At 46.5% G+C, this 18,555-nt stretch overlaps 1 protein-coding gene across 1 annotated transcript in view; it reads right to left on the bottom strand.

Annotated features, from left to right (window-relative positions):
- Positions 1-18,555, bottom strand: part of LOC147884078 (proteasome assembly chaperone) — a 47,190-nt gene that overhangs the window by 27,855 nt on the left and 780 nt on the right. The window lies entirely within an intron of this gene.

The raw sequence follows: 18,555 nt of genomic DNA, 5'->3' as shown, positions 1-18,555 counted from the left end.
TTGACTCAAAATGCGGATAGCCAAGTTCTGCAACAAAGGTGTATCAGCCCCATTATCCTCCCACCATAGAGCAGACCCCACAATATACCTCTCCCTTTGTGCATCCTCAGAGCCACACATTCCATATTTCTTCCTATAAAAAGCCAACTCATCCTTTACTTGCCTTCGCTCTTGTGCATCTGGTACCATTTGCTTCAGTATCTTCTCCCATCCTCGCATCACCTCCTTATCCGACTCTTGCTTGTTACCTTGAAATTCAGGATCCAAGACATAAGCTGCAGCATGCAAGGGTGAATGATAGGAGTTCCACCGCTCCACTGCCAAATCTACTAATTCTTGCTTCCTATCCAGATTAGTCACCACCTCCTTCACATTTTCAATCATTTTGTCCATCCCCTCATAAACTTTGCCAATGCATGGCTCATCACTATCCATAAGCCTCATCAAAAGGATGATGGGCTTCACTATTTTCACCATATGATTGACATCCTCCCAATAGGCATCAGATAAGCATAAAGACTTGCATTCCAAGGCCTTTGCACTCTTTGATTCCTTCCACGCCTCCCATTCATTACACACAACAAGCTGCCTTAGAGCATTTTTTACCTCTAGAAGACGCTCCAACATGATGAAGTTGTATGCAAAACGTGTCTCTGAATACTTCAAGAGGTCTTTGGAGGCAAGCTTACGATACACTGCAAGAATGTAGTGGTGTCGTGTGATAAAACCAATAATATCCTTTGCAAAATCAATTATTGGATGAACCCAAGCAAGCTTCCCTATGTCCTTCAGCAAGTTATTCAAGCAATGTGCCATGCAAGCACTAAAAGTGAGCTTAGGATAACGTGCCTCCAAAATGCGACCTGCTGCCCTGTTGGAATTCTCCCCATCTGCTATGAATTGAATGACATAATCAGCCCCCACCTCATTAATAGATTCACTCCACAAATCAGCCAACCTCTCTGCTGTCTTTCCGCCCTCTGAGTTATCAATGGACTTCAAGAAGCATGACTTACCCCTGCAATATGCAACTATGCCTTGAATAGATCGACTACGAGTGTCACTCCATCCATCACCCATCAAGGTAGCACCAAATGTATTCCATTCCTCTTTAACAAGCTTCAAAGCCCGCTCTATGCTGTGCTTCTCTCCTTCTAAAATCTTGGTTCTCAAGGCTTCATAAGATGGCGGTGTGTAAGAGGGACCAAAAGCTGCAATAGCCCTTACCATATCCACAAAATAAGGATTGCGGGCTTGATTCAAGGCAATGTCACCACTATAAAAAAAAACGCCCCACTGCATCATCTACCTCTGCCTTCCTGCCAGGGTGCCAAGTGGCAGCTAAGGAAGCTTGTTTCTTGCCCTTCCCAAGACTGGAAGTGGCAATTGAAATAGAAGGCATTGCTGAGACTGGAATACTTGTAGACACTACACTTCCAACAGGCATAAAAGCTCGAGCACCATGCTTAGATGCATTTGCCAATGCTTTTAAGCGTAAAAGAACATATTCTGGCACTAAAGGACATATGCTAATGCCTCTATTCTGCTCTCCTAACAAGTGAGCTTTCACTCTCACTGAACTGCTAGTCTTTGACTGGCCACAATAGCAGCATGTCCATTTTCGTGAGCCTCCTGCAAGCACCTCCTTGGGATTTAGAAGGTCCACTTTCTTCCACCAAGGGGATTGGGCATCAGGGTGTGGAGGAGCCATGAGAATTCAAACTTCAAAGTTGATTGTTATAACTTGTTTGCTGCTCTCACAGTTCACTGTTAAAGCAACAAATTGAAGTCCCATCATATCAACTTGGTACATTGCACAATAGGCAAATATATGATGCATTGACACATTATAATGCAATTCATTATGAACAAACTGTGCAACTTGCACACAGCATTGGCACTGTGCATATGTATATAATTTTTGTAGTAATGTACCTACAGGCTACTTCACTGAGGCTTTAGCACCTCCTGAGTCTTAACTCCTCACTCCTCTGCTCAGCTTCTGGAATATAGAGTCAACGTAGAGTCCACAGTCAATGCTTCAGCCTTCTCTAGCTCAAGCCTCAACGCCAAGAAGCCTCAACGCCAAGTTCTAATTGGTCGTTGAGCACAACAGTCTATTGCCAACAGTTTGTAGAAGCTAGTGTAGCTGCCAAGGCCCAGCCTCTAGCGACAAGCTAGAACTCTTCTTTTGTGTAGCCTTCACCTGTGTATGCAGTTGGAAGATGGGCCTTAGCATAGCTGTCTGTCTTGTGCCGTCGCCTGTGTGTGTTGGAACGCTTGCATGCACTAGGCTAGCTATGTGTAGGCTAGCTGTGCATAGGCTAGTTGTAGCATAGGCTGTAGCGTAGGCTGCGCGATGGTAGCGTAGGCTAGCGTAGCTTGATAGGCTATAGCGTTAGCAAGCTGCTAGCCATAGGCTAGGCGTTGCATGCAGCCTTGCAGGTCAAAGCAAGCTTGCAAGCGGCGAACATGCAAAGCATGGAGGTCGACTACAAGCGGGGAACACGCAAAGTAGCGAATCGCGTCCCAAATCTTTACCTGCATGAAGGGAACGGCTTAGGGAACGTTCCCTAGACGTTCCACAAGGGATATGGAACGTTCCAGAGGCCACACGTTCCACAGACATTCTCTTCAAGCTGAGTGAAGAGAACGCCGTTCCAACGTTCCATAGCTATGGAACGGTGTTCCCTGGCAACTATGCATCACAGTTGCCTCCGAGAAGAGATGTTGATCATGCCATAGTCCTAGAACCTGGCAATAAGCCAATCAATAAGGCCCCATACCGACTCTCTAAGGTAGAACGGGAGGAAGTGGCAACTCAAGTGAGGGACTTACTTCAGAAGAGTTTCATCACTCATAGCACTTCTCCTTTTGCATCACCTGTGCTCCTGGTGAAGAAGAAGGATGGTTCTTACCGTATGTGCATTGACTACCGAGACTTGAATAAGGTCACCATCAAAAACAGGTTTCCAATCCCCAAGATAGATGACCTATTGGATGAACTCAAGGGTGCTCAATTTTTCACTAAGATTGATTTGAGATCCGGATATCATCAGATTAGAATCAAAGCTAGGGATGAGCACAAGACAGCCTTCCGCACAGAGAGGGGACTGTATGAGTTCAAGGTGATGCCTTTTGGATTGACCAATGCACCAGCCACCTTCCAGGCATGTTGAGATTCCGCATCTCCAGGCGTGGCCAGCCGACCAGCCCCCATGCAGCAAGGGGGGCCAGAGGGGGTAGGCTGGCCGACCAGCTGGTCGGCCCAGTTGGCCTGACCGACCAGGCTGGTCGGTCCAGCCAGACTGGCCGACTACCCCCCCCTGGCCTGCCCTATAAAAGGGCCTCCTTCCCTTCATTTCCTCCATCACTTCTTGCAGCTCCTCAAGGCTCCAGCATACAGCCTGCTCCTGACCATCCCCTCAGAGCCCCCTCTCAGCTGCTCAGTTGGCTGCCCACGCTCCCGCAGCAGATCTTGCCTCTTCAGGGCCCTTGCCTCCCCGCTCCAGGCCTCTGCCTCTTCGTTTCAGGCTTCTCCTGCCTCCGTGCTCTCAGGCTTCAGCTTTCTTGTGTTCCCCCCTTTTTCTCTGCTTCAGTTCAGCCTCACCAGCAGCTCCTGTTTTCTATCTTATTCAAGATATCTTGTATTTCAGTTGCTGCCCTGGTTTAAGGGCTGATTTACAGCAGATCAGTGGTGGTACATTTTGTTATCTCTAGTGTTCTCTGTGTGGCTCTATAATTTCAGTTTGTTTGCATCTTCCGCTGCCATTTTAATATGGTATCAGAGCACCAGGTTACTCTCTGATCTGGGAACTTCTATATTGATGAAGTTGAAGAAGTTTGTCCTCCACTGACTACAGAGCTTTCTTCTCCCCTCCCTTCTCCCCTCCCTAATATATATATTTTTTATTTTACAGCAAATCAGTGGTGGTACATTTTGTTATCTCTAGTGTTCTCTGTGTGGCTCTATAATTTCAGTTTGTTTGCATCTTCCGCTGCCATTTTAATATGGTATCAGAGCACCAGGTTACTCTCTGATCTGGGAACTTCTATATTGATGAAGTTGAAGAAGTTTGTCCTCCACTGACTACAGAGCTTTCTTCTCCCCTCCCTTCTCCCCTCCCTAATATATATAGCAGCTTATTTTTCCTTGCCGTACCCCGGGCTATCAATAGCAGCTTATTTTTCCTTGCCGTACCCCGGGCTATCAATAGCAGCCTACTGCTTCATCAAGAGCCTTTCCCCCCCTTCCTTCATTGCGCATCGGGTCGGCTCCCGTCTTCACCCGTACGACTTTATTCAGGGGTTTTTTTGGCAGAACTTATTGGCTCTTGATCTTTGGGTTCGATTGTTGAGATTGGCCCTGTTCTAGACCTTGATCTTTTCACCAGCCCCGTTCTCTTCAGCCCCTTGTTGCTGTCCATTCCCTGTTTTCAGTTATGGCTGATGAAACAAAGGATTCTACTCCGGATCTTCGCGTATCCCCTATGTCCAGTTTCTTTCAAGAGTCTGACAAGCCTGTACGTATTCCCACTCTTCCTACATTTCCAGATGCTCGGCAGTTAGATGGGACCAATTATTCTCTTTGGAAAATTCAGATGGCGTCTGTATTGGAATCTTATGATCTTGCTGAGTTTGTTGATCCCGGGATCCCTCGTCCGTCACCTGAGGAGGAGCCACATGCTTCTCTTATCTGGGATAAATTGAATGCTCGTGTACGCTCGTTCATCTTTCTCAATTGTCAACCAGGGGTTCTCAATCATATCAAGCATCTTACTTCTGCACGTGCTATTTGGGAATTTCTTGATGGCATGTATCTTCGCGTCACTCCCATGAAACGTATTTCCTTGGAAGTTCAGCTTCGTCGCCTCGATCCAACTACTTCTCCTTCCATACGGGACCACATCAACAAAATGCAGAGCATGCATCAGGACATCCTCCATGCAGGCAAGGCTATCTCCTCCGAAGATATGGCTATTACTCTCTTATCTCATGTTATTACTGACAGTCGATATGCAGCATTCTATTCTTCTCTTATTACCTCTGGCCGCCTCAGCACCATCACTTGGGAGGAACTTGTCCCCATGATGATGGATCAGGAAGAACAGTTCACTAAAACCTCTGATGGTTCTTCTGAGGCTCTTGTGGCCCATCGTCCCAAATCACGATCCAAGAATGCCCCGTCCTCTGCCAATAACTCATCTCCTTCAGATCCCTCCAGTGACCGTCCTGCTCCCAAAGGTAATTGCAATCACTGTGGCACTCCTGGCCATTATTGGCGCAATTGTCCATACCGCAAACACAAACGAGCTGACGCACCTCTGGCCGCTGCGGCTGATGCTTCCCTTACCCCTACTCCTGCATTTGTTCACCTTGAGCTCTTGAATTCGGTCCCCCTTCCTGCAGCAGAGTCATTGGCTCTCCATAGCTCCGATGCTCGTGAATGGATTGTTGATAGTGGGGTCTCTCGGCATATGACCCCCTCCTCCTCACTGCTCCAGGATCTCACTCCTCATTCTGGTCGTGTCTGCATCGGCGATAAGCACTCTATTCCTGTTCATTCAGAGGGCTCTCTTGATATTATTCCTGATGGCAAAGGGGGTAAACACTCTTCTCGTGTTCTTTATGTTCCGTCTCTCGGCTTTCATCTCCTTTCGGTTCATCAGATTTGTCAAAACAATATGAAAGTTGAGTTTGAAGCAGCCTCTGTCACCATCCGCGATCGTGCCACCGGACAGCCGGTTTGGACCGGCCATTCTACTAATGGTATCTACAAGCTTGTTGCCCTTCCCTCCCTTACAGGAACCTCTCTTGGCGACCTTTGGCATTATCGGTTTGGTCATTTACACATTGATGCTCTTCATCGTGCTTTCCGTGATCAGCTTGTCCTCGGCCTCCCTAACGTCGGCACTCGCCAAGGTCTCTGTCCCTCTTGCATATTGGGCAAACAACATCGCGAGCCGTTCGCTCATCATGCCTCTCGCCGTGCCACTGTTCCGCTTGGTCTTGTTCACCTCGACCTATGTGGCCCTATGCAGATTATGTCCCTTGGGGGAGCCTCGTACTACATGCTCCTTGTTGATGATTTCAGTCGCTACTCTTGGATCTATTTTCTTTCCCACAAGGATCTGGCTTTCAGTCGTTTCCAGACCTGGCTAGCCATGGTGGAAAAAGAATCCAATCACTCCCTCAAAATTCTTCGTGCTGATAAAGGTGGTGAATTCACCTCTCTCGAGTTTGATCGGTTCTTGAGTAGTCATGGTGTCAAACGGGAATTTGCCAACACAGGTACCCCTTCTGATAATGGTGTGGTTGAACGTAAACATCGTACCGGTGTTGAAATGGCTCGGACCATGCTCACTCACAGTCAACTCCCTCAGTCTCTTTGGGCCGAGGCCATGATGACCGCCATCCATACTCTTAACCGCTCTCCGACATCAGCAGTCCCAGGCATGACCCCTTATCAAGCTTACTATGGATCTAAGCCCGATGTTTCCCATTTTCGAGTATTTGGCTGTGATGCTTATGTTCATATTCCTAAATCTGATCGTGGAAAGCTTGATCCTAAGTCCCACAAGCTCTTGTTCGTAGGCTACAACTCCGTCTCCACTGGCTATCGCCTCTATGATCCTCGCCGCCGCATTATCTCCGTGAGCAGGGATGTTCTTTTCGACGAGCAGGTCCTTCCGACATCCTCCGACTCTCCTCCTATTCTTGGAGATCCGTCCGATGCCCCGGAGCCCTCTCTCCCTCCACCTGCCTCGTCCCCCGGTACATCACCTCCTATTCTCTCTCCTCCGCCTCCTTCTCCGGCTCCACCCTCGTCTGCTCCTCCTTTGGAACCCCACTCGGTACGTGTTCCGCGATGGCTCATTGATACTCTCCGCTCCTCCGGTCTTGAGGATCCCTACTCCGAACCACCCCCTGATGATGGGCCTCGTCGCTCTCATCGCCATCTCCCACCGTCCTCTTCTGATCCCCTTCATGTCAATTATGCCCTTATGTCTCGCATCCTCGCCACTCGTGAGCCCACTACCGTTCCTTAGGCTCTGGCCCAGCCTCATTGGAAACAGGCTATGGAAGCGGAAATTCATGCTCTTCTTCGGAACCACACCTGGGACCTTGTCCCTCGTCCCTCACATCGTTCCGTCATTGGTGTCCGGTGGATTTTCAAAACAAAATACGCCTCTGATGGTTCTGTCGACAAGTATAAAGCTCGGCTGGTGGCTAAAGGCTATGCCCAACGACCCGGCATCGACTATGGGGAGACCTTTGCACCTACCGCCCGGATGAGCACCATCCGCACGATCCTCGCTCTTGCCGCCCACCATCAGTGGCCCATCTTTCAAATGGACGTCAAATCTGCATTTTTGAATGGTGATCTTCATGAAGAGGTATATGTGGATCAGCCGCCCGGCTTCATTGATTCTCGTTCTCCTTTCATGGTCTGCCGCCTTCGCAAGGCTCTCTACGGTCTCAAGCAAGCTCCTCGGGCCTGGAATCAGCGTATTGATACCTTCTTCTGCCGCCAAGGACTTCTTCGCTCTCTGGCTAATCCCAATCTTTATCTTTTTCATGAAGGACAGCTTCATACCTTCATCATTCTTTATGTGGATGATTTAATCCTCACCGGGAGTCATACCAATCATATCCTTGCCATTAAAGTTGCTCTTCAAACTGAATTTGAGATGACGGATATGGGCCTTCTCCATTTTTTCTTGGGTCTTGAGATTTGGCAGACTAAGAGGGGGTATTTTGTCTCTCAGCAACGCTATGTTCAAGAGCTCCTCGAAACTTTCCACATGGCTGACTGTCGGCCCATCACCTCTCCCATGGATCCCAACGCTAAACTCTCTGCTTCTGGGTCCACTGCTTATCCTGATGCCTCCCTCTACCGCCAGCTTGTTGGATCTCTTCTTTGGCTACTTAACACTCGACTGGATCTCGGCTTCTCTGTCGGCACCCTCAGTACCTTCATGCAAACCCCTTCGCTTTCTCATTGGCAAGCTGCTCGACGTCTCCTCCGCTATCTTCAGGGGACCTCTACTTTCGGGCTCTTTTATGCTGCCGGTGGTTCCTCTCCTTCCCCGCTCACTCTCCGAGGTCCCTCCCTCCCTCTCTCTCCCTCCCTCTCCCTCTCCCTCCCTCCCCCTCCCTCCTCCTCTCCCCAGCATACAGCCTGCTCCTGACCATCCCCTCAGAGCCCCCTCTCAGCTGCTCAGTTGGCTGCCCACACTCCCGCAGCAGATCTTGCCTCTTCAGGGCCCTTGCCTCCCCGCTCCAAGCCTCTGCCTCTTCGTTTCAGGCTTCTCCTGCCTCCGTGCTCTCAGGCTTCAGCTTTCTTGTGTTCCCCCCTTTTTCTCTGCTTCAGTTCAGCCTCACCAGCAGCTCCTGTTTTCTATCTTATTCAAGATATCTTGTATTTCAGTTGCTGCCCTGGTTTAAGGGCTGATTTACAACAGATCAGTGGTGGTACATTTTGTTATCTATAGTGTTCTCTGTGTGGCTCTATAATTTCAGTTTGTTTGCATCTTCCGCTGCCATTTTAATAAGGCACTCATGAACAAGATTTTGCAGCCTCTCCTTTTCAAATATGTACTGGCATTTTTTAATGACATCCTCATTTACAGCAAGGATAAGCATGAGCACATCAGACATGCAAGCAAGTGCTGGAAATTTTGAGGTTGCATCAGCTTTATGCCAAAGCCAACAAATTCACTTTTATGGAACAAGAGGTTGAGTATCTTGGTCACATTGTGGGCAAGGATGGCATTCGAGTGGATCCTGCAAAGGTGAAATGCATTGTGGATTGGCCGCAGCCACGCAACCCTACTCAGTTGAGGGGATTTCTAGGTCTTGCTTCCTTCTACAGGCGCTTTATTCGCAAGTTTGCCAAGCGGGCAGCCCCCCTGACAGACCTTCTGAAGAAGGCTGCTTTTATGTGGTCTACAAATGCACAACGCAGCTTTGAAGACCTGAAATTCGCCCCCACTCATGCTCCTGTGTTGGTATGCCCTGATTTTTCACGTACTTTCATTGTGGAGACAGATGCCAGTGGCAAAGGATTAGGGGCTATGCTAAGACAGGAACACGGGGTAATTGCTTTTGAAAGCAAGAAATTGGATGCCAAGGAACTAGATTATCATGTGTATGATCAGGAAATGTTGGCTATCCTCCATGCTTTCGAAAAATGGCACCACTACCTGTATGGTAGCAAAATCAAGGTTAAGACAGATCATAGGACGCTCAGGTATTTCCTTATGCAGCGAACTTGTCAATGAAGCAGAAGAGATGGCTAGCTAAGGTTCAGTCTTATGATTTCGACATCGAGTACATGAAAGGGAAAGAAAACGTGGTTGCAGATGCCTTATCCCATATGTGGGCTTGCAGTTTTTCTGCCATTTCTACCATCTACCAAAAGTGGATTCATGATATTCAGGAAGAATAATGCAGGATTCTAAGGCAGCTTCCATATTTGTGGAGTTACAGAGGCCATCGAGCCAGGGGCATGCTGAATTTAAGCTGCATAATGCCCTGTTGTGGTGCAAGGACAGAATTTATTTGGTGCCAGATTCAAAGTACCGACTGCTGGTCTTACAGGAAATGCACTCATCTCCTATGGCAGGACATGTGGGTATTACTAAGACATATGAAAAGGTCAAACAGAGCTTTATCTGGGATAGCTTGTGGCAGGATGTAGTTAAATTTGTCAATGAATGTTTGCCCTGCCAGCAAAATAAAGTAGACAGCCGGTTACCCGTGGGTCTCTTGCAGCCATTACCTATTTCAGAAGGCAAATGGACTCACATTGCTATGGATTTCATCACAGGGTTTCCTTCCACAGAGCGGGGATGGGATAGCATTTTTGTGGTGGTTGACAGAATGACAAAGCAGGCCCATTTCATACCCACTAAGACCCGTTATTCAGCATCACAGGTTGCTTGGCAGTTCATCGAGCGTGTTTTTAAGCATCATGGTTTCCCTCAAGAGATTGTCAGCGACAAAGATGCAAATTTTATGGGTCACTTTTGGTAGGAATTATTTACAGCAGTGGGTACTTCTCTTACACCTAGCACTGCTTACCACCCTGAGACGGATGGACAGTCAGAAAGGGTGAACAAATGGCTAGAGGAGTATTTGAGGTATTTCTGTCATGACACACAGAAGTCTTGGGATAAGTGATTGGCACTTGCTGAATTTTGTTACAACAGTACCAGGCACATCTCTATTGGCATGAGCCCGTTCGAGGCTATGTATGGATGCACAGTGGGTATGCCATCTTTAGTTGCAGACATGGCTCTGAAAAATCAGCAAGCAAGAAATGACTTGGAGAGTATAGATGCCCTTCTGCAATTGGCTAAAAAGAATATGCAAGATGCCCAAGCCAAGCAGAAGAAGTATGCCGATGAACGCAACAGGTATCTGTCTTTTAAAGAAGGTGATCATGTGCACTTACGCCTGCATAAGAACCGTTATGCCTCACTAAAGGGTAACACCAACACGAAGCTTGCTCACGGGTATTACGGTCCCTACATGATCATCCGCAAAGTTGGCGAGGTGGCATATGAGTTGGAGCTACCCAGGACCTCCAGGATTCATAATGTTTTCCATGTGTCCTTGCTGAAGCCACATATTGGACAGCATGTCCAAGTCCTTCCTGAGCTACCACCTATGGATGAGGAGGGCCACATACTCTATGTTCCGGAGCGCATCATGGGTTTCAAGGATCATGTACTCCGAAACAAAGTCTACACCGAGTATCTTATCAAGTGGCAAGGACTCCCTGAGGATGAGAACTCATGGCAGCCAAAGAGCATTGTCCAGGACAACCCCTATCTCCTACTGGGCTGATTATTATTTGCTGTTTGCTGCACCTATTTAACAGCACGCATATGAAATTTTGAAGGCAAAATTCTATGGGAACGGATGGCTGTAATGAAGGGGGAAAAGAGGCCAAGTTAGAGGCCCTTTAGGGGGAAAATGTGGAGGGACTATATAAGTCTCCATCCACCCCCTACTATGTACTTTTTGATGTGACATCTAATCCTATCTACTGTTCCTTCCTCCTTCCTACCTATGCTCACTCACTCTCTCTCTCTTCCCTACTCCCTCTCAATCTCTCCCTCTCTCTACCCTTTCCTCTCCCTCTTCCCCAATCTCTCTCTCCCTTTTGCTCCTCTATTCCCCCTTCTCCAAATCTGTCCCTACCCCTTCTCTACAATTACGAAGCTTTCAAAACTCCGAGGTAGCCTCCTCAATACCATCAAGGCCAAATGGCACGAGTCCACCTGACCAACAAATGCCTATTGATCCCTCACCACCTTGACCTTCGTCAAGTGGTCATGTACCGAATCTCCCTCTTCCATATCAAGGTTGTAGAGCTGATGCTGAAGAAGCAAGATTCGGGATGTGTTGTCTATCTCGTACAGATCCTTCAGAGTAACCCACGCCTCTACTAACGTCTTGGCCATGTGGATGTGAGGAAGCAGAGAGTCCGCCGTAGTCCCTACGATCAATGCCAAGGCATGGGCATCTCTGTCTTCCCAAGCTTCAAGCTCCTCTCCGTCTACTGCCATGAGTATATTCCCATGTATGTCGAAAATATCCTCCAGCTTCACCTCCACTCCCGTTGTCAATTTCCACAGCTTTCGAGGCACTAAATGACTCTGGATCTTCACCTTCTAAATTGGGTAGTTTGTCCTATCCAGTTTCCCAAACTCTCCAAAGTTAGGGATAGTGAAAGAAAGAAATCTGGGGGAGGAGGAAGGGAGAGCACGAGCTGAAGAGGCTGAAGAGGTCGACATCTCTGCTGCTAAACCACACAGCAAAGTCGATCGAACAACCTTCCGTAGACTAGAACTCCTTAAGCACCTGACTGAACCTGAGTCACCCTCCTCGCAAGGGCACTGTCCTCCAGTCATGAAAGTCGATTCCCAAGAGCTTCTGAACCAGGGTCACACTTCAGCAAGGTCCCTGCCTTCATTGAAGCGGACTAAAAATAATGTTGAATTCATTCAAGTGAGAAGAAATGAACACCCCTTCCTTCATCTATGGCTAAAATAACCTCTTCATGAGGTAAACTTTATTAGAGGCAGTTTCCTTCTCATAAGTGGCACATAATTTCTTTCACAAATCTTCCATAGTCTTCTCATTGACTACTAGCAGAAAAGTCGGCCTGTTTGGTCAGTATTTTTGGCTGGGCCTTGAGCCCTATATAAGGGGGCCATTTGGGCCGCCTTCATCACTTGGAGCAGCACTCAGGACAGCAGACAGGAGCAGCAAAGGGGCAGCCTTGGGCCTACATCCAGGAGGAGAAGATGACCCAGAAGAAGCTGCAGACTGAGCTAAGTGGCAGCCCACCTAGGCTGGTTTTAAAACAGGAAGTGGAAGAGATCCTTTGGACAGAGAGTCTACATATGCTCAATGGAGCATGCAGGCTCAGACATCTAGAGGTGCCAGGTATATAGCAGGAGGACATTTTGGTATTGTATTGTGTATGCTTTTGGACGGACAAAAATATATAAGTGTTGCTTCTATATTTGTCTTTGAGCACAGTCTATTTGCAGGTTTGCACTCACATTAATGGTTGTCAAGTACACACATGTTGATGAAGCTTGATTCCATAGTTAAACACTTCCGCGTGCAATTCCTAGGGCCCATCTATCATTCTTCCGCTACGGAATACCCTGTGCAAGGATTTCATTTTCTAACACAGTTTGGGTGCTGATGAGGGTGCAACTGCAATTTTTTGAATCTCCTCCGACTGAGACTCTGTCTCCTCAAAGACCACATCCCTACTAATGAGGATCTTCTTTGTTGCTAGATTGAAGAGACAGTATGCCTTGGACCCTTCACTATACCCAACAAAAATACACTTCCTATTCCTAGAATCCAGCTTTGTCCTTTGATCCTTGTGCACATGTATGAAAGCTTTAGAACCGAAAATGCATAAATGTAAGATGGTCGGCTTCTTATCATAGTATGCTTCATATGGAGTCTTGTCTTCAATGGCCTTCGTCTTGGTCATCTTGAGGATGTGAACGGCTGTGTTCACAGCTTCACCCCAATAAGCTCTGGAGAGGGACCTCCCCCTCAACATGGTTAAACCCGTCTCTGTCACAGTCCGGTGCTTCCGCTCAGCTACACCATTTTGCTCCAACGTTTGTAAAGTTAGTCAGGTGCTTCCAGTGGCTCCGTGGCCCTTGATGAAGCCTCCTGTGGGAATTCCTCCTTGTATTGCTTGCCCTCCAAGCAAGCCTGGCAAACACCATTTAGTCGTGCAATTGACGGAAATCCATCCACCATGTTCGCCTCCTGCATCTCTGACAAGGTGTCATAGTAGATGTGCCCGGACCTTTCATGCCACAGCTTGGAGCTTTTATGATCTCCTCAAACTAGGAAAGCATAATCCGGTACAAGCCGTCCTCATCAACTCGTTGAGCTACAATATCTCAGGCCTTTTTAGATTTGACGACGACTCCCTTGTCGTCGAATATCACCCAAAGCTTGCTGGTCTTCGGCATCGGACTTACAAAAAGCAAGTTCTTGCCTAACTTTGGAACATAAAGAACACCAAAGATTACCTCAATGGCTCCTGACTTGGTGTAGAATGGTATGCTGCCAATACCTTTGACAGGACATGTACCATTGTCTCCCATCGTCACTTAAGAGTTGGGATGTGTACCTTCCATGACCTTGAACCATTCCCTCTTGTTTGACATGTGTTTTTATTCCCCCCAATCCACTAGGAAGAGCTCACTGATAGTAACGTTTGTTGAGTCAGACTTTCAATCCTCCTTGCACTTGGACTCCCTCTTCCACTTCAGATCTGATTTCTTCTTGCGGCAATCTTCAGCATAATAGCCAAGCTTCGCACAGTAGTAGCACTTGACTTTCTTCTTTTTCTCTGCACCTTCTGCTTTGCCTTTGGAATCCTTACACTTCCCTTGCCAAGTTTGTCTTCGCCTAGAGTGCCTGTCATCTTCTTTGTTGAACCGCTTCTCCCGAGCCTCCTCCTATAGCAGTAAGGGTCCAAGCTCTTCGGCTGTTGCAAGGGCATTATATAGGTTACAGGACTAGTCCGACATTCACTGGCTGACAAACTGGTGGGCCATTAAGTCGACTCGTCTGCTCATCCTCTAGCCTATAACAAGGGCCTGTTGGTGAACTGAAAGGAAAGAGTAGAGTGGACACAAACTCAGAATACTTGCATTATAGAATGAAGAAGAGTGAGGTCCTTAAGTAGGCACCTCGTACATGCTCACTAGCATCACTGATGACTTCAGAGCTCCACAATCATCTCCTCAATCTGCTCCTAGATTCTCTTAATCATCCTATGTGGCTTTCCACCACCTAACTGTGCTTGTGGACACCTAACTGTGCCTCTAGCACTCACACATAGAAACCAAGGTGTGCCTGAGGCATACACCTTGAGATATCCCATCAAACCCCCCCTCATGGGAATGCCTCAAGCTATGTCAAGGATACAGCTAGCACAAGGTGTCTCATGCCATCTCATGGTGGTCATGGATCTATCAATGGCTAGGATCTCAAGCTAGCAAAGGTTCCCATGGGTGTAAGGTAAACAAAAGGGATACAAAAAGACCTTCCAATGGTTATCTCCCCTGCATGTACATGCACACAATGTCTGCAGGAGATACCATGGAGCAAAACATACACATGGCCTACATCATAAGGTGACCAGAGGTGTTTGCAAAGCATAAAAACACAATAGTTTATTTCATTCATTTTGGAGGACTATCCAGGCTGAGTACCTTGACATGATTTAAAATGCATAATCTTCAAAGGATGCCTCATCTTGTGGAGGCTCATCAACTGAAAGTAGATTTGCATTTTTTGTCTTTGCTTTGGCTCTGCAAAACTTCTCATGATGGTTGTTCTTGCCACAGTGTTTGCATGGATTGATTTTGAAGCAGTCCTTTGAAAGGTGATTTGTCTTTCCACAGTGATTGCAAGGGGTAAACTTGCCCTTCTGGATTTTTACAGCATAAACAGTGTCATTGCCTTTCCTGAGCTCCATATGCCTTTCTTCTTCTTGGAGAGCAGAGATAATACCTTCAAGATTAGGATTAGGAAGATTTTTCAAAGTGGTAACTATATGATCATAATCTTCAAGCATACTCTTAAGTAACACTGCCATAGCATCATCTAGAGTAATAGGAGAGTGGATAGAAGCTAGTTGGGTCATAAGACTCCGCATGTAGTTGACATGAGCTGCCAAAGTAGTACCACTAACCATCTTCAATTCAAAGAAAGAGATTTTAAGTGATAATTTAGAGATGTGAGAGCTAGCACCAAAAATCATGTCAAGCTTCTGCCAAGCTTCTAAAGGAGACTCTAAGTCAGAGATATGATGAATATAATCATCTCCTAAAGCAAGAGCAATGATACCATATGCTTTCTCCTCTCTAGCGGGATCCCTTGCCGGGTGTGTCGGAGTTGAGGATTCTCCAGCATTGGAGGCTGTAGAAGAAGCGGTTGAAGTTGGTTTGACAAGTCCCCAAAGGTTTTCCCTCATCAATGCAAATTTCACCTTCATTTGCCATGTGTGGAATCTCGTTCCATTGAACTTATCTATATTCAATAGGGTAGCCATGAGAGGGTCTAACCCAGATATTGGGCAGTGTCTTTCTCTCTTACAAGGCTAAAAACAACTGAAAGGCTTCCAAATATAAGCACTTGATGTAGCAAAGACTAGTGACCAATATTCAATCAATGATGCTTTTTCTTACAGGCTTCATAGAGGTGGCTAAAATGAATACTTTCCAATCAAAACCAGGTATAGCAATTCAAAGCAAAACTGAAGCCACACTTGTACTGATGTTATTGAAAGTTTCAAAAAACCAGAAAGGCTAGAATAGCATCTTATGTAGCATCATCTTCAAAAAGCTTGTCAAAACTGTCAAAACCAAAAGACTGAACTTGGAGGGCTTGTAGCTTACTCTTCAGAGCAGAGGAAGAGGGGCTTTCTGAAGCAAAAGAAAGCTCACATAAAGGTGAACTTATGGTGCAGAGGTCTGAGGAGATTTCGCGCGACTTTGCTGGCTGGAGCGTCTTCAAAAACGACTGGTTTTCTCTGTTTTTACCTTGAATATGCAGCCATTGCTGCTCAGATTTCAGCACAGGATAGCCCAAGGCATGGAGAATCTACCCCTGAAAGGAATTAGAGGAAGATGAAGTATGTTGAGAGAAAACGCAGAAGCAAAAGTCGACGAACTTTGTGTAATGGCGACGAAACGAGGGCGTCTTTCTTCAATTCTTTTCAGCCAGGGGTTCGCCACTTCGAGGTGGATCTCCAGCAGGAAGGGCGTGGGAAATGGTTGAGAACCGGAAGAGAACAAGCTTAAGCAAACTTTGAGAAGAAGAGGAAGAGATGGTGAAGAAGAAGATGAAGAAGAAGATGATGATGTGGCAGAAATGGATCAAGGGGGATCAAATGGCTCTGATACCATGTTGGTGAACTGAAAAGAAAGAGTAGAGTGGACACAAACTCAGAATACTTGCATTATAGAATGAAGAAGAGTGAGGTCCTTAAGTAGGCACCTCATACATGCTCACTGACATCACTGATGACTTCAAAGCTCCACAATCATCTCCTCAATCTGCTCCTAGATTCTCTCAATCATCCTATGTGGCTTTCCACCACCTAACTGTGCTTGTGGGCACCTAACTGTGCCTCTAGCACTCACACATAGAAACCAAGGTGTGCCTGAGGCATACACCTTGAGATATCCCATCAGGGCCCCCTCTGCGGACCATTTGGCAGTTCAGACTTTGGGCATTCCAATCTACTTCACACAACAGACCAGCAGCCGTCTGGTGGATACACAAGAGCAACTAAATGTAGCGAGAGAACATCACAGGTCTTCATATGTTCCACAAGCATACGAAGGAGCAGATCTAATCAGCGTAGAAGAACTGGATGGTGGTGCATAGGAGCAGCAAAGGTAGATGACATTGAAGGAGACTTGTGCTTAAATTTGGGGTGCCTTCACAACAGCAAGGAGGTCAAGGATCTAGAACAAGCAAGCTGTCCTGAGGAGGAGCAGGGAGGCGTAATTGTGAGACACATCTTACCAGGCCCACGTAAGCTCTAGGAGAGCAACGCTAGCCAAGTGTTTTGGAGGTGCCAAGGAGGTAGGAGATTAGTCTTTTGAGTGTACAGGGGTCCACATCTAGTCACCACTCTGTTGATAGAGGGTGGCACACTACATACTTCTTTTGTATATGATTTGGTCCACATTGCACATTTGTTGGTTCTACATCTCTCTTTTGTGCATTGTCTCCACATCTACTTGGTACACATCACAGAAGTGAAGTTGGTTACACCCTATGTGAGTTCCTAGGCTCTCTCTCTATGTTTTAGCTTCTACTACATGAGGGGAGCGTTGGCCTAAGCAAGTAACCTCCCCCTACTCTCTTTTCTAATACTCAAGGTGAATCTTCCACAGCATAGGAGTGTTGGCCTCAAGCAAAGCAACCTACCTCTACTTTTCAATACTAGCACCATGATTTCAGGGAGCGTTGATTCAATAGTTAAGTAGCAATATTATAGTGCTTCTCTATGATTTGGAAAGGGGCATCTAGAACCATTTAACACAAGCACTGAGACGCATATTCAATGCAATGGTTGACTCAATGACTAAAGAGATGCAAATGCAATAGGTTTCTACCCGACTCAAAATTTACCAAGTTTCTAGCCTTAACTTTACCTCCAGAAGGGCTGAACCTAAGTGTCCTATCCTACCATCCTTGAAAAAGGAGCACCTAAGTGCGCTATCCTACCATCCTCACCCTTCAAAAATGATAGCCTCAAATGGGCGACCATGGTTTTAATTTGGTGGAGAAAATTAAGCATAATTTCTCAATATGCTTATTTGGATGCATGTAACTTTACTAAATGGTGCAAAAAACATATAAATATTCAAATCATGCCATGCCATTTGACTTGATATGCTACATGACCCCTATTTGGATTTGTGAATCAAAAGATAGAGGCTTTTTTTGGCAATCAACATAGATTTTTCAAAAAACAAAGAAATGCCATGGCCGCTCAGCTTTTTGTCCCCCAGCTTGACCAAAGGATCAAACTAGAAATCCTGCCTCTTAGGCTTACTTAATAGATAAACTTACAGCTATCCTTCCACACATTTTCTCTGGCTCAAAGAACAAAGCTTCTGATCTAACCCAGTAAAAGGGCTCAAATACAGCTTAACCTTGGGATTATCAAATGTCCTTCTGGTCATCCCAATCGGTCCTCCAGCAGCATACAGAGCCCTTAAAGATTGAGCATGCTTGCTTTAATGAGGCTAGGTCAGTCAGCTTAAAGTTCTGTTTGTTGGCATGGTAGCTCAAGCGACTAGTGCCACACATACTAAGCTAAGCATAATGCTGAATCTCCAACTAAGTGGTTTGTTTCTTAGATTTTGCGCTCTGCTATCCTTTCGACCTTAGTATTACAAGCTGTTTGTTAGATGCTATTGATCAGCTACATACGAGTGACTATAACGGCAGCTCTGCCCAGCGAGCATC

The sequence above is a fragment of the Dipteris shenzhenensis genome, chromosome 27, assembly GCF_047967505.1.
Source record: "Dipteris shenzhenensis isolate YYH24624 ecotype China chromosome 27, Dip_SZ_1.0, whole genome shotgun sequence".
Lineage (NCBI taxonomy): Eukaryota > Viridiplantae > Streptophyta > Polypodiopsida > Gleicheniales > Dipteridaceae > Dipteris > Dipteris shenzhenensis.
This window is presented reverse-complemented; position numbering and strand designations above follow the sequence as displayed.